This window comes from Schistocerca americana, chromosome 4, assembly GCF_021461395.2.
Source record: "Schistocerca americana isolate TAMUIC-IGC-003095 chromosome 4, iqSchAmer2.1, whole genome shotgun sequence".
In the NCBI taxonomy this organism is placed as follows: Eukaryota; Metazoa; Arthropoda; class Insecta; order Orthoptera; family Acrididae; genus Schistocerca; species Schistocerca americana.
The window spans coordinates 714,718,644-714,735,062 of NC_060122.1; the positions used below are offsets into that span (position 1 = coordinate 714,718,644).

Below are 16,419 nucleotides of genomic sequence, written 5' to 3' on the forward strand. Positions count from 1 at the left end.
GTCTGGCATCTGCTTTACCAACGATCAACTTTATATGATCATTCAATTTTAAATCACTCCTAATGCGTACTCCCAGATAATTTATGGAATTAACTGCTTCCAATTGCTGACCTGCTATTTTGTAGCTAAATGATAAGGGATCTATCTTTCTGTGTATTCGCAGCACTTTAAACTTGTCTACATTGAGATTCAATTGCCATTCCCTGCACCATGCGTCAATTCGCTGCAGATCCTCCTGCATTTCAGTACGATTTTCCATTGTTACAACCTCTCGATACACCACAGCATCATCTGCAAAAAGCCTGGGTGAACTTCCGATGTTATCCCCAAGGTCATTTATATATATTGTGATTAGCAACGGTCCTACGACACTCCCCTGCGGCATACCTGAAATCACTCTTGCTTCGGAAGACTTCTCTCCACTGAGAATGACATGCTGCGTTCTGTTATCTAGGAACTCTTCAATCCAATCACACAACTGGTCTGATAGTCCATATGCTCTTACTTTGTTCATTAAACGACTGTGGGGAACTGTATCGAACGCCTTGCGGAAGTCAAGAAACACGGCATCTACCCGAAACCCATGCTGATTCCTACAGAATACATTTCTAGTCTCCAGAAAAGTCATTATACTCGAACATAATACGTGTTCCAAAATTCTACAACTGATCGACGTTAGAGATATAGGTCTATAGTTTTGCACATCTGTTCGACGTCCCTTCTTGAAAACGGGGATGACCTGTGCCCTTTTCCAATCCTTTGGAACGCTACGCTCTTCTAGAGACCTACGGTACACCGCTGCGAGAAGGGGGGCAAGTTCCTTCGCGTACTCTGTGTAAAATCGAGCGATTTTAAATGTTTCTCTATCCCTCTGTCGTTTATTTCGATATCTACCATTTTGTCATCTGCACGACAATCTAGAGAAGGAACTACAGTGCAGTCTTCCTCTGAGAAACAGCTTTCGAAAAAGACATTTAGTATTTCGGCCTTTAGTCTGCCATCCTCTGTTTCAGTACCATTTTGGTCACAGAGTGTCTGGATCCACCTACCGCTTTGACATAAGACCAAAATTTCTTAGGATTTTCTGCCAAGTCAGTACATAGAACTTTACTTTCGAATTCATTGAACGCCTTTCGCATAGCCCTCATCACACTACATTTCGGTTCGCTTAATTTTTGTTTGCTCCAAGGCTTTGGCTATGTTTATGTTTGCTGTGAAGTTCCTTTTGCTTCCGCAGCAGTTTTCTAACTCGGTTGTTGTACCACGGTGGCTCTTTTCCATCTCTTACGATCTTGCTTGGTACATACTCATCTAACGCATGTTGTACGATGGTTTTGAACTTTGTCCACTGATCCTCAACACTATCTGTACTTGAGACAAAACTTTTGTGTTTAGTCGTCAGGTACTCTGTAATCTGCTTTTTGTCACTTTTGCTAAACAGAAAAATCTTCCTGCCTTTTTTAATATTTCTATTTACGGCTGAAATCACCGATGCAGTAACCGCTTTATGATCGCTGATTCCCTGTTCTGCGTTAACTGTTTCAAATAGTTCGGGTCTGTTTGTCACCAGAAGGTCTAATATGTTATCGCCACGAGTCGGTTCTCTGTTTAACTGCTCAAGGTAGTTTTCAGATAAAGCACTTAAAAAAATTTCACTGGATTCTTTGTCCCTGCCGCCCGTTATGAACGTTTGAGTCTCCCAGTCTATATCCGGCAAATTAAAATCTCCACCCAGAACTGTAACATGGTGGGGAAATCTACTCGAAATATTTTCCAAATTATCCTTCAGGTGCTCAGCCACAGCAGCTGCTGAGCCAGGGGGCCTATAGAGACATCCAATTACCATGTCTGAGCCTGCACATGGTGGCCAAAAATTGGAACTAATTTTTTCCAGCGTAAATCGGTTCCGCGTTAACTCATTAGAATATCTACGAAGTTTCACTACCATACGATAATTATACCTCGCACTGGACCTATGTGAGTAGCTGCACCGTAATTATAACCAACCAGTATATGACACTCAGAAGGATGTGCAATAAAAATGACTGTGACAGTGGTAATTCAGATGGATTTGCAGTGAAAAACTTTTAACGTAAAACACTGTCACTAGATAACCGTTACCACGAAATATTATTGCAGTACTGATGTAATTTCATACTTTTTTTCTCTTGTAAACCGAAACAGAATTCGTTTAAAAAATATTTCGCCTCTTGGACGAACAAATACACTATGTGCTCGAAAGCAAACGGATGCCTGTCAGCAGACATCAACGGGTGTTTCCACTCTTCGCCTGTACAACTACTGGGGACGCATTGTGTTGTACCAGACGAAAATACACTCATCAGGACAACGGTGAGTTCCTTATGTTGTTCACATTATTACAACAATATACGACCGGCTTTCTATAGGTAATGTGACATTTTTTCCTGAAAACAAGTTGGTGTCATTCAGGATTCCAGTACAGTACATTATTCTCCACTCTTTCGGTTACAAAACCCAATTTTTCAACATAATCTCAGTTCAATGCGACGGCCTTACGCCATTTTACTGGGAGGGGCTGTATGCCTGCCTGGTACCACTCTAACGGTCGACGTTTTGCTGCATCAATAACCTCCCCATCATCCGCGTACTGAGTCCATCCTTCATTGGGCCAAACAGATGGCAGTCGGAAGGTGCGAAATCCGGGCTGTACTGTGGATAAGGAAGAGCAGTCCAGTGAAGTTTAGTGGGCTCCTCTCGGGTGCGGAAACTTGTGTGAGGCCTTGCCTGAGGGTAGCTCAGTAAACTTTAGAGTTGGTCGTTGCACCGTGAGGGGAGCACATCAATCAGAACAGCCCCTTCAGAGTCGCAGAAGACGGTCACCACGAATTTACCGGCTCATAGTGCGGCTCTGAACTTTGTTTTCGGAGGAGAAGTGGTGTGCGCCACTCCGTACTTGTCGTTTTGTTTCTGATTCGAAGTGATGAACCCATATTTCATCGACTGTGACGATGTTCGACAAAAAATTGCCTCGATCAGCCTCGCTAACGCGCAATCAATTCCGCACAGATGGTCCTCCATTACTCTTTATAATCTCTTAGTCCGCCCCCGGTAGCTGAATGATCAACGTGGCGGATTGTCAGTTCTCTGGGTCCGGGTTCGATTCCCGGCTGGGTCGGGGAATTTTCTCCGCCCAGGGACTGGGTGTTGTGCTGTCCTCATTATCATCCTATCATCCTCATCGACTGCAGGTCGCCGAAGTGGCGTCAAATTGAAAGACCAGCATCCGGCGAACGGCCTGCCTGACGGGGGCCCTAGCCACACGATTAAATAAATAAATAAAATCTATTAGACGGGGAGTAACCCAGAGGGCACACAGCTTCGAGTATCACAGCTGGTGGACGAGTGTGTCAGCACTGCCAACAGAGGCGTCCACTTGTGCAGCGAGTTGTTTGATTGTGATGTGTCGATCACTTCGAATGAGAGTGTCCTCACGTTTCAGCACTGTAGGAGTCACAGCTGCGTGTGGCTCGCCGACAAGCGGGAAATCAGAAAAGTTTGCGCAATCTCGGTGTGATGATGACAGACGCATTGCTCAACAACTCACCGTGCTTTTGTTCACAGTCAGTTCTCCGTAATCATTCGGCGAGCTCCTATGAATATCTGCGATGCTCTTAATTTCCGCCAAGAGAATTCAGTCACAGCTCTTTGCTTGGAGCGCACTTCCGTTACAGACGTCATTTTGAGGGCTACATATAGAGCCCGCATCTATTGGAACTTCGTGAAACAATGTCCCCAACAAATTCCGCATTTTTTCAACCGAAATTGGCTGAGAAAAAAAGTTTAGCGTTATTTACTGAATGCCCCCGTACCTAATGTGGTACAATCCATTTCCTCAGGACTGAGTATTTACAACTCTCTTTGAACATTAACGTACCACTTGAGACACACAAAATACAACTCTCTCGTTCTGAGTACATTTAACAATTACTTTTACTTGGTATTCTGCCTGATACAATGCTCACATAGATGGCTACAACCCGATGCTACTGTCTTAGTCGATGATCACGGACTGGACTGAGCAGTGCTGTGCTCGGTCCGTTAAGTACACTACTGGCCATTAAAATTGCTACACCAAGACGATGACATCCTACAGACGCGAAATTTAACCGACAGGAAGAAGATGCTGTGATATGCAAATGATTAGCTTTTCAGAGCATTCACACAAGGTTGGCGCCGGTGGCGACACCTACAACGTCCAAACATGAGGAAACTTTCCAACCGATTACTCATACACAAACAGCAGTTGACCGGCGTTGCCTGGTGAAATATTGTTGTGATGCCTCGTGTAAGGAGGAGAAATGCGTACCATCACGTTTCCGACTTTGATAAAGGTCAGATTGTAGCCTATCGCCGTTGCGGTTTATCGTATCGCGACAGTGCTGCTCGCGTCGGTCGAGATCCAATGACTGCTAGCAGAATATGGAATCGGTGGGTTCAGGAGGGTAATACGAAACGCCGTGCTGGATCCCAAAGGCTTCGTATCACTAGCAGTCGAGATGACAGGCATCTTACCCGCATGGTTGTAACGGATCGTGCAGCCACGTCTCGATCCCTGAGTCACAGATGGGGTCGTTTGCAAGACAACAACCATCTGCACGAACAGTTCGACGACGTTTGCAGCAGCATGGACTCTCAGCTCGGAGACCATGGCTGCGGTTACCCTTGACGCTACATCACAGACAGGAGCGCCCGCGATGGTGTACTCGACGACGAACCTGGGTGCACGAATGGCAAAACGTAATTTTTTCGGATGAATCAACAGCATCGTGATGGTCGCATCCGTGTTTGGTGACATCGCGGTGAACGCACATTGAAAGCGTGTATTCGTCATCGCCATACTGGCGATACTGGCCTGGCGTGCTGGCCTGCGTGATGGTATGGGGTGCCATTGGTTACACGTCTCGGTCACCTCTTGTTCGCATTGACGGCACTTTGAATAGTGGACGTTACATTTCAGATGTGTTACAACCCGTAGCTCTACCCTTCATTCGATCCCTGCGAAACCCTGCATTTCAGCAGGATAATCCACGACCGCCTGTTGCAGGTCCTTTACGGGCCTTTCTGGATGCAGAAAATGTTCGACTGCTGCCCTGGCCAGCACATTCTCCAGATCTCTCACCAATTGAAAACGTTTGGTCAATGGGGGCTGAGCAACTGGCTCGTCACAATACGCCAGTCACTACTCTTGATGAAATGTAGTATCGTGTTGAAGCTGCATGGGCAGCTGTACGTGTACACGCCATCCAAGCTCTGTTTGACTCAATGCCCAGGCGTATCAAGGCCGTTATTACAGCCAGAGGTGGTTGTTCTGGGTACTGATTTCTCAGCATCTATGCACCCAAACTGCGTGAAAATGTAATCACATGTCAGTTCTAGTATAATATATTTGTCCAATGAATACCCGTTTATCATCTGCATTTCTTCTTGGTGTAGCAATTTTAATGGCCAGTAGTGTAGAAGTGCGGTTGAGGGGTGTAGCGAGAAGTTTCTGGGCGGGGCTGCTGACTCGTTGATGAGGCTTCTGCGATTATCTTTTCTTGCTGTTGCGTTGCTAGGTACCTAATTTGCTTTGGCACCTCGCTCTTCGGACGACAACACACTTCAGTGGTTAGTCTCAATGTCTGTGGACGAATTTTGTCCTATTTTACCTGAGCCGAAACCAGAGAATGTAGTAATGCTGAACGCTTGGGTCTGGAGCAAAGTCGACATTCTAACCCACCACACAGGGGTTTCACTGGGTTGAGGTTGGCATTCTAGACAGGCTGCTCCATTTCAGCAATGTTACTGTCCACAAAGCATTGCCTCACAAATGTTGCTTTATAACACGGTGTATAGCCATTCTGATACAGAAAATCATTCTCTCTTCTGCTGTATGCAATACACAATGCTGTAAAATGTGTTCATATTCTTCTGCATTTAGCATTTTCTAAAGCGCAACAAGGGGACCAGATCCTAACATCCCGTACTGTAACACAATCTCCTACGTACTTCACTATGTGCTGAGACAACTAAGCTGTCTAGCACGGACTTTGCAATCGCAGGCGACGTAAATGAAAGGAAACTTACCCCAGTTTCTAGGCGAGACAAATATTAACAGGCCGTCGGTATTTCAGGTATATTTCCGATCCAGTATCAGACCGTGGAAGGCATCGACTACGTCCCAGCTAGCAGCGGGCCCCTGATGTGTTGCGATATGGGGGAAAGGTAGTAGGAATTGGCAATTGTAATAAGAAAAGGACCTAGTACTAATAAGAAAAAGATATACTGTATATTCTGAAACTGGAATAGAACAGTATACTAAGCTACTCAACACAATTACAGAATTGAAGCTCTTTTATTGCCTCCCACTGCGATGTTTAAGTTCGAAATTTGGCTTATAAGTGCCTATAAATTTCGTCTCTATATATATATAAAGAAAGAAAGGCCAGAGCTCACAAGTTCGGGTGACACGTAAGGTAGGTTAATGATGCCACATTGGCACCAGATTTCACACAATTCTGCCCAACACCACAATGGACGTGTTCCCCCCCCCCCCCCCCCCCCCCCACCCTCCCTTACCAAAACTGCACCCCTTCTTTTGACGCCTCTGCGATGAACAGCGACATCCAATGTTGAAATGATGTAGTTTTCTTGTAGGTGCCGAGTAAAAGATTTCGAAGACGATACGAAATTACCTCAGGAGGAGTCATAAAGGGTGTGAATGTAACCACCCCTTTCCTACTGGCGTGGTTCCCACAAATTTCACGGCCAAAAACAACAGTTGTCAGGGCGATGGGGAACAGGTTGACGTCCATGACAACCTGTGACACGGCTGATATCCACGGACGTTTCAACATCTCTTTAAGAACACTGTGGGGTAGCGTTACCATAGTAAGTGGTCGACCCCGCTGACATGGAGGGTGACCACAATTTTTGCTCTCGTATGTAGGATGAAGTCACTAGGGATCGTTCAAGACCATTCGACTAAATTTGAACGTGACCCGAAGCAGCAACGCATGCTTATGTTTCCTCAGCCCCCCTGTTTCGGGCTCTCCTGTGGCGGATGGGGAGGGGGCGAGGGGATTCCATTTTTGCAACACTCTCTGTGGTAGCCGCACATCTTTACTGAGACCGAGTACAATTGCCTGCCTGCAGGTCCATAGGACTAGTCTGCAGGTTCTCTCTGTAAGTGTATAGTTTTGAAATTCTTCCCAATAAAGGTGAGTAGGTGCCAGTGGGTGTGTTGCCAACCTGCTGAGTCTGAGAGGGACACGCCCAATGTATCAGTATCACCCCACATTCCCCCCCCCCCCCTCCCCCCGTTGAAACGTCCTATTAGCAAAATGAGTGAATTACTGGGCTGGTAAACCCCTTACGTTATTTGATTTTCAAACAGCTGAGCAAAACTGAACGTACTCAGACATTTCTCTCTTTACTTATTCTGATCAACACTAAACTGACGCACAGTATTTTTGGCGCAACGCAATCTGACTTTCAAAAATCCCTACAAACGAATGGCCCTGACTAACAATAACCTACATCTTTCCTGAATCACTTACCTCACAAAAATCTTCGTTACTCGAACTACTGCAGCTGAATAAAAGATTCTAACTTCTGAAGCACTAACTACTGATAGGCATAGTTAGCAAATAAAAGATTTTGATAGAGAACAGACGATGTATTTACCTTAATAGTGTTCAAAAGCCATAATGTATATATATCAGTTCATGACATCCAGTCTTACAAATTTACTCTCTCTGATGGACACACGTCCAGATCATCCGCTCTCAAAACTCTGCCATCTCTCTCCCCACATCCACCACTGCTGGCAGCTCACCTCCAACTGCGCAACGCTACGCGCTGTTAACGTCCGACTGCCCAACACTAGAATATTCCAGCAATGCAAATCAGTCGCAGACTGCACACAGCGCAGTCAGTGATTTTCATTCAGAGCGTTACGTGGCGTTAGCAACATAAAAACCTAAACAGCCTACTTACACCGCAATCACTCCACACTTCACAGCAGGGAGCGAATCCTGTATGTATCGTATGGGAGGATGAAGTGATTAATGCTGTTTCCTTTTGCTACAGTTCGCGAGCTAACGTGTTTTTCGAAAAGGTTTAACGTCTCGTCGACGATGAATTTAGAGACGAAGCATAAGTACAGATAAAAAAGAGGAAGGGAAAGAAATCGAAGTGTCCTTTTCAAAGGAACTATTCCTGCATTCGCATTAACTCAGTTAGGGAAACCATGGAAAATTTCAGTTTGAACAGCTCGATAAGAAACTTTTCTATGAAGCACAGCGAATAGCACAGCTACTTAATACGTTTTTATTAGGTCGCTTTCTTGTCGGTTTGTTCCACAAAAAATTTTGCAATTGATTTTAAACTAACTTCCCGTTGAGCTAGAGGCGTGGAAGTTTCAACATAGCTCAAAAACTTAATGACAATCGAATTTTAGCTCGTTTTCTTATGTGATGTGTGGCGGAGGGTACTTTGTTTACCACAATTACTCTCTGATGAGTTACAGACTTGAAAATTTCAACATTGCTCAGGACTCAACGACAATGAAATATTAAATCGTTTCCGAGTCTGGTATGTGGCTTAGGGTGCTTTGTGTGCCACTGCTATTTTCCCTACCTACTGTCCCTCGTGCGAATGTTTCGTGGTTAGAACGGCTGCTGGGAAGTCCCCGTGTGAGCTCAAGTCTCTCTAATTTTTACATTCGAAGTCGTGGTGAGGTAATCGTAGGAAAAACAACGAATTGGTTGATTCAGGTAGAAGAGAGATTGAAGTAATCCTGAGATTCACCACATGTATCTATTGTAATCTATTCGAAATGTTTGCAATGAAATGAAAAAATTCTACACTCAGGCAACATTAGAAATTAAGTGATTATTTTCTAATAATCATTTAATTGAAAACCTTCTTAATATAACACGTTTTTAAAAGAGACTAAAAACTATAAAATAACTTCTTCTACCCTCCTACAGATTCCTAGCACTATATAGATAATCCTGAAAATTTGTGGTTGTGAAATTTTAATAGTTATGAAAATACTTGCAGAATTTAAAATAAAGAACGTGGGACGCATGCATTGTATAACTGATGCATGAAAAGTTCACTTCATTTCCTTATCTATGTGCACCAAGTTTTGCTTTTCCAATTCTACAAGTATTTTCATAGATATTAAAAACTCACAAACAGAAATTTTCAGGACTATCTCTAATGGGGTTAGGAATCTATATGGGGCTTGGAGAAATTATTTTCTCCCTCTTAATCCGTTTTAAGAATGTGTTGTATTAAGAAGCTTTCCATTAAATAATTAATTATAGCTTCTGTGGCTCAATATAGCTCGATCTGAGTAGCTTACTCAGAAAGAAACCCTCGATTAAGGCACAGATTTCAAGTACAATAGCTTTGCATAATTCAACAAAAAAATTAAAGTGAAAAGGTCATCTATGTCTCCATTATCATAACTCTGACATTTCAGCGAGTCGAGCGGTAGGGGTCAGCCGCCACTCAATCATACGTTTCTCTCCGGCGCCGTCTTCTCTCAGTGATGCCTGTTTCGTGGGCTCCGGGACAAACGTAGAGCGCTGTCGGTGTGGACTGTAATCAGGCTGACCTTGTCTTACAAGTGAGATCCCTAAGTGGTGAGATTGACGTTTTGAAACAATGTATAGGGTGATGTAAGTTAAGGTCCAAGATATCACACCTTGCAGTCATTCGCCCTGGTGGACCATTGTTTTTGAGTAACGGACAAAAAATATATTTTGATATTTTACGTGATGCTCTACAGCTTTAAAAATAGTAAAGTAAACAGGATGTTACCACAGCGTAACGGTTAACTTGCGGTCCGCATTTGTGAAATATTTGGAGCTCGAATCTCCTCAGGTACACTGAAAATTTCTTAAATCTTTGTCGAAATGACTTTGATCGTTATTTTTATTCAGTTAACTGGTAAAAATTTATTTTTTTGTTTCTGTTCCTTTTTACGTTATTTTCCTTCTTCCTGACATTATTTTTCCACTTGGAATTTTTGTGCATGTGAATTTCATTACTGTTGTTTATATCTTTCGATATAATTTCTTCCCTTTTATCATATTACATTTTCATCCTTGTTATTGCATCCGTTATTTTCTTTCCTCATTTTGCCGGTATTTAGTTTTACTTAGAATCCCATCTTTCATTTAAACCTTCATCCGCGTTATTTTGTGCATAGTTCAATGAGAACTTATCTTTTAAATATTTACACGACAATTGCTATGCAAAAAAATCTATATATTGTAGCGAAAAACAAAGTTTTCACATATTACACAGTCAAAATGAAAAGATTATTTCATCTTTGTTTTTTAACCGATAAATCGACATTTTAAAAATAATGAAATTGACGTGCACAAAGATGCCAAGTGGAAAAACAACGTCAGGAAGAAGAATTGAGAGCAGATGAAAAAGTTAATACGCTGATTAAAATTATGTGACAGAGGAATAAAAATAAAAATAAAATACTTTTAAGCCAGTTAACTTAATAAAAATAACTATCAAAGTCATTTCGATAAAGACTTAAAACTGAAAAACCTTTTGGAGGAGAAAACCCCGAGCGATAGCTGGTTTTCTTCTTTTATTTTTTCAACCCACTTTGTTCGTTATTGTTCCTTGCAATTGTTCGGGACGGATGTCCCAATTCATCCGCTTTAGTTCACCATTAAACCATTCACTCAATTTTTTTTTATTATAGAGGGCAGCTAACCCTTGACAGAACACGCTGAGCTACTGTGTCGGTATGTTGCGCACGACCAACAGTCTAATTAAAGTAACTCTTTTTAAGGCTACAGACAATCACGCGAAATTCTGAAATATTTTTTTCGTCGATTACTCATATATATTACAAAAAGGTACGGCCAAACTTTCAGGAAACATTCCTCACACACAAATAAAGAAAAGATGTTATGTGGACATGTGTCCGGAATCGCTTAATTTCCATGTTAGAGTTCATTTTAGCTTCGTCAGTATGTACTGTACTTCCTCGATTCACCGCCAGTTGGCCCAATTGAAGGAAGGTAATGTTGACTTCGGTGCTTGTGTTGACATGCGACTCATTGCTCTACAGTACTAGCATCAGGCACATCAGTACGTAGCATCAACAGGTTAGTGTTCATCACAAACGTGGTTTTGCAGTCAGTGCAATGTTTACAAATGCGTAGTTGGCAGATGCCCATTTGATGTATGGATTAGCACGGGGCAATAGCCGTGGCGCGGTACGTTTGTATCGTGACAGATTTCCAGAACGAAGGTGTCCCGACAGGAAGATGTTCGAAGCAATTGATCGGCTTCTTAGGGAGCACGGAACATTCCAGCCTATGACTCGCGACTGGGGAAGACCTAGAACGACGAGGACACCTGCAATGGACGAGGCAATTCTTCGTGCAGTTGACGATAACCCTAATGTCAGCGTCAGAGAAGTTGCTGCTGTACAAGGTAACATTGACCACGTCAGTGGATGGAGAGTGCTACGGGAGAACCAGTTGTTTCCGTACCATGTACAGCTTGTGCAGGCACTGTCAGCAGCTGATTGGCCTCCACGGGTACACTTCTGCGAATGGTTCATCCAACAATGTGTCAATCCTCATTTCAGTGCAAATGTTCTCTCTACGGATGAGGCTTCATTCCAGCGTGATCAAATTGTAAATTTTCACAATCAACATGTGTGGGCTGACGAGAATCCGCACGCAATTGTGCAATCACGTCATCAACACAGATTTTCTGTGAACGTTTGGGCAGGCATTGTTGGTGATGTCTTGATTGGGCCCCATGTTCTTCCACCTACGCTCAATGGAGGACGTTACCATGATTTCATACGGGATACTCTACCTGTGCTGCTAGAACATGTGCCTTTACAAGTGCGACACAACATGTGGTTCATGCACGGTGAAGCTGCTGCACATTTCAGTCGAAGTGTTCGTACGCTTCTCAACAACAGATTCGGTGACCGATGGATTGGTAGAGGCGGACCAAATCCATGGCCTCCACGCTCTCCTGACCTCAACCCTCTTGACTTTCATTTATGGGGGCATTTGAAAGCTCTTGTCTACGCAACCCCAGTACCAAATGTAGAGACTCTTCGTGCTCGTATTGTGGACGGCTGTGATACAATACGCCATTCTCCAGGGCTGCATCAGCGCATCAGGGATTCCATACGACGGGGGGTGGATGCATGTATCCTCGCTAACGGAGGACATTTTGAACATTTCCTGTAACAAAGTGTTTGAAGTCACGCTGGTACGTTCTGTTGCTGTGTGTTTCCATTCCATGATTAATGCGATTTGAAGAGAAGTAATAAAATGAGCTCTAACATGGAAAGTAAGCGTTTCCGGACACATGTCCACATAACATATTTTCTTTCTTTGTTCGTGCGGAATGTTTCCTGAAAGTTTGGCCGTACCATTTTGTAACACCCTGTATACATTCAAATACAGAGATATGTAAACAGGCAGGATTCGGCGCTGCAGTCGGCAACGCCTATATAAGACAAGTGACTGGCGCAGTTATTAGATCGGTTACAGCTGCTACAATGGCAGTTTATCAAGATTTAAGTGAGTTTGAACGTGGTGTTATAGTTGGCGCACGAACGATGGGAAAAAGCATCTCCGACGTAGAGATGAAGTGCGGATTTTCTCGTACGACGAGTGTATTGTGAATATCAGGAATCCGGTAAAACATCAAATCTCCGACATCACTTCGGCCTGAAAAAGATCCATCGAGAACGGGACCACCGACGACTGAAGAGAATCGTTCAACATGACAGAAGTGGGACCCCTCCTCAAATCGCTGCAGATTTCAATGCTGGGCCATCAACAAGTGTCAGAGTGCGAATCATTCAACGAAACATCATCAGTATGGGCTTTTGGAGCCGAAGGTCCATTCTTGTACTCTTGATGACTGCACGACACAAAGCTTTACGCCTCGCCTGGGCCTGTCAACACAGACAGTGGTCTGTTGATGACTGGAAACACGTTGCCTGGTCCGACAAGTCTCGTTTCAAATTGTTTCGAGCGGACGGGCGTGTATGGGCATGGAGACAACCTCATGAATCCATGGACCCTGCATATCAGCAGGCGACTGTTCAGGCTGGTATAGCCTCTGTAAAGATGTGGGGTGTGTGCAGTTGGTGTGATATGGGACCTCTGATTCGTTTAGATACGACTCTGACATGTGACACGTACGTAAGCATCCTGTCTGATGACCTGCGTCCATTCATGTCCATTGTGCATACCGATGGACTTTGGCAATTACAGCAGAACAATGCACTCCACGCGTCCAGAATTACTACAGGCCGCGCGGGATTAGCCGAGCGGTCTCAGGCGCTGCAGTCATGGACCGTGCGGCTGGTCCCGGCGGAGGTTCGAGTCCTCCCTCGGGCATGGGTGTGTGTGTGTGTGTGTGTTTGTCCTTAGGATAATTTAGGTTAAGTAGTGTGTAAGCTTAGGGACTGATGACCTTAGCAGTTAAGTCCCATGATTTCACACACATTTGAACATTTTTTTCAATTACTACGGAGAAGCTCCAGGAACACTCTTCTGAGTTTAAACACTCCCGGTGGCCACCACACTCCCCAGACATGAACATTATTGAGCGTATCTGTGATGCCCTGCAAAGTGCGTTCCTCCACCCCCTCGCACTCTTACGAATTTAGGGACAGCCCTGCAGGATTCATGGTGTCAGTTCCCTCCAACACTACTTCAAACACGGCAAGTCGTGTTGCGGCACTTCTGCGTGCTCGCGGAGGCCTTTCAGAGAGAGACAGAGAGAGAGAGAGAGAGAGAGAGAGAGAGAGAAGGGGGGGGGGGAGTGGGAGGGAGAGGAGAGAGAGAGAGAGAGAGAGAGAGAGAGAGAGAGAGAGAGAGAGTTACTACCTCATATCTAAAAATTCGTCTACTGAATAGAAGTAGTTTACATTCTAAAATTCTTTTAATTTGATTTTAAGTGTTGGTTGGCTATCTGTCACACTTTAATACTATTTGGGAAATGGCCAATGATCTTTGTGGCAGCATAGTTCACCCCTTTCTGTGCCAAAGTCAGATTTCATCCAAAATAGTGGAATTCATCCTTTTTTCTAGTGTTGTAGCTAAGTACTTCGCTATTATTTTTGAATTGCGATGGGTTATTATTAACAAATTTCATAAATGAATATGTGTAGCGAAGGTACTGTGAATATCACGAAGTCCTTATATAAATGTCTGCAAGGTGATCTTGGTTGACCTACAGCTGTTATTTTTGCTTACACGCTTTTGTGCATCCCAGAAGAAACACGAGTGCGGAGCTGCCTCGACCACATCTGTCTTGCTGTGACTCATACCCCGTTCCCTCAGGAATACTACGGGTGTTTCAACCAGAACACGATCTTAAGCGAACAGTTACGGGGAGCGCAACGCTAGTAGCCAAGCGACGGAATGCTTATAGCGTTCACCGTTAAGTATTTCGAAAAACGCAAAAAATTTAGATTAGAGTGATTTCAGTCCCGCTCATACCGAATACCAAACATCTAAATCTTAAATCCTGTGCCACTTGACTCGACGATTTGTTTAACGAGCGCCGTAATCATCTCTGCGCTTTCCTACAGGAAGTGCTTGTAGAGCTGCCGGGGAGAAATACCCCGATGACGCCCGCCTGCCCATTGAGAAAGCACGACCTTCCTGAAACAGTGACACATCGTTCCGAAGAGGAACTCCATCAGAAACTGCTTGTCGTACTCGTCTTGTTCTCACAGTCTAGCTTCGGCACCGAGCGAATTAGTCTTGAAAACAAACATTTAATAAATAATTACGATGTCAAGGTCGTTCTCTTTCGAAAAATGTATAGGCTTGTCCTAACAATGACTACTCTGCAGTCAAAATAATAACGGAATCCACTTATGATGTGACTCATATCTTTCACCCCCGGACAGGACGTGGTTTCGTGGTGTAGTGGTTATCACGTCTGCTTTACACGCAGAAGGTCCCCGGTTCGATCCCGGGCGGAACCAAGTATTTTTAAAATCGTGATATACACATTATTTTAATTGTAGATGCCTGTTTGCAAACATCATGCTAATTCCAAGTAACTGAAATGCTACAGGAGAGACTAGTACGGGAATGAGAATTGTAAATATGAACGACTCTATGCGGAAGGAATATTAATTTTATCGGATTCTACGCTCCGGCACCACTTTCTAGAATAATAAGAGCTCGAAGAATGATTACGAGAACAAGAATTGCTGGACTCACTTCAGCGCTATTCAACATGGACAAGATCAAAATGAGACAAAGCTGAAATAGACTGTACAGCGCACTCTCAACGCTTGTAAACGTGCCCATTTTCGCAGGATATTTACAGGTACTAACTTACCAGCAACGTACAATTTTCCTAAATAGGTTAAGGCAAATACCGGAATAGTTTCGTTGACTACAACAGTGCCGACAGTCTAACCCATTCTTCACCAGTTCGAGTTTGCACTGTTGACATCGTAGTCGACGGGGCGTTCTACCTCGGTCTTCGTTCTTTCAAAACCAGTATCGCAAGGAACAAATCGTCAGAAGGCATATTACCTTGACTCCTAAAATAGAATGGATAGAAAACAATTGACATGGCTGTTTGTTCGGTGAAACCTCAGAGGTGGGTAGATCCCTCCTTACTAAAAAGACTGCACATGAATTCGGCGCAACTCCTCGTAATGTAGGAGAACGCAAGGCAGTTTCCTTGCGGTGTAAACATCACGTACTACTACAAAAATCTGCCTACAGTGACATCACACCTAGTATCGTTGAACACATTCTGCTTCGACCGCATCGTGAACCAATAAAATACAAGGTGTTCAAAATGATTCATCCAATTTCACAAAACTAATTTTTTACACAAATGAAAATAGAAACTTGAGGTGAATTATAACGTATGGATAGGACTACAACGCTTTTTATTTCAAAAGAACTAACCAATTTTTCCGTGAGTATATCTTTCGCATACATTGACAGACTACGGTATCTATTGCAGTTACGTTTAGGGTCAAAGTTTTTTCTTTGTCATTTACCATCGGCATGAAGGCTTTGTAGCTGTTGAGCCTTCACCACAAAATACGCCAGACAACACGTGAGGAATGTCGAATTCTTGGCTGGCACGACAAGCAGATTACTGCAGGCTGCCTACAAAAAACTGTTGATTACGCTCTGCGACTTGAGCGGGCACGCTGGGCGACCGTAGGCTTGCATAAGCAACCAATGTACTGAAACTATTCGTGCCAGCATTGAAAGCTTTAATCTGAAAGTGGAATGCCAAACTCTGTATGAAAACCGCACCGAGACTTACAACTGGCGGCAATGTAAACTTCCAGGTTCGATGCTTAAGTTATAACTCACCCGAAGT

General features: G+C 43.7%; 1 protein-coding gene and 1 non-coding gene across 6 annotated transcripts in view; both read left to right on the forward strand.

Annotated features, from left to right (window-relative positions):
• Window positions 1–16,419, forward strand: part of LOC124614045 (juvenile hormone esterase-like) — a 496,653-nt gene that overhangs the window by 72,752 nt on the left and 407,482 nt on the right. The gene's annotated exons all lie outside the window — the stretch shown is intronic.
• Window positions 14,974–15,046, forward strand: Trnav-uac. Its single transcript has one exon. It is a non-coding gene; the product is annotated as a tRNA-Val (tRNA).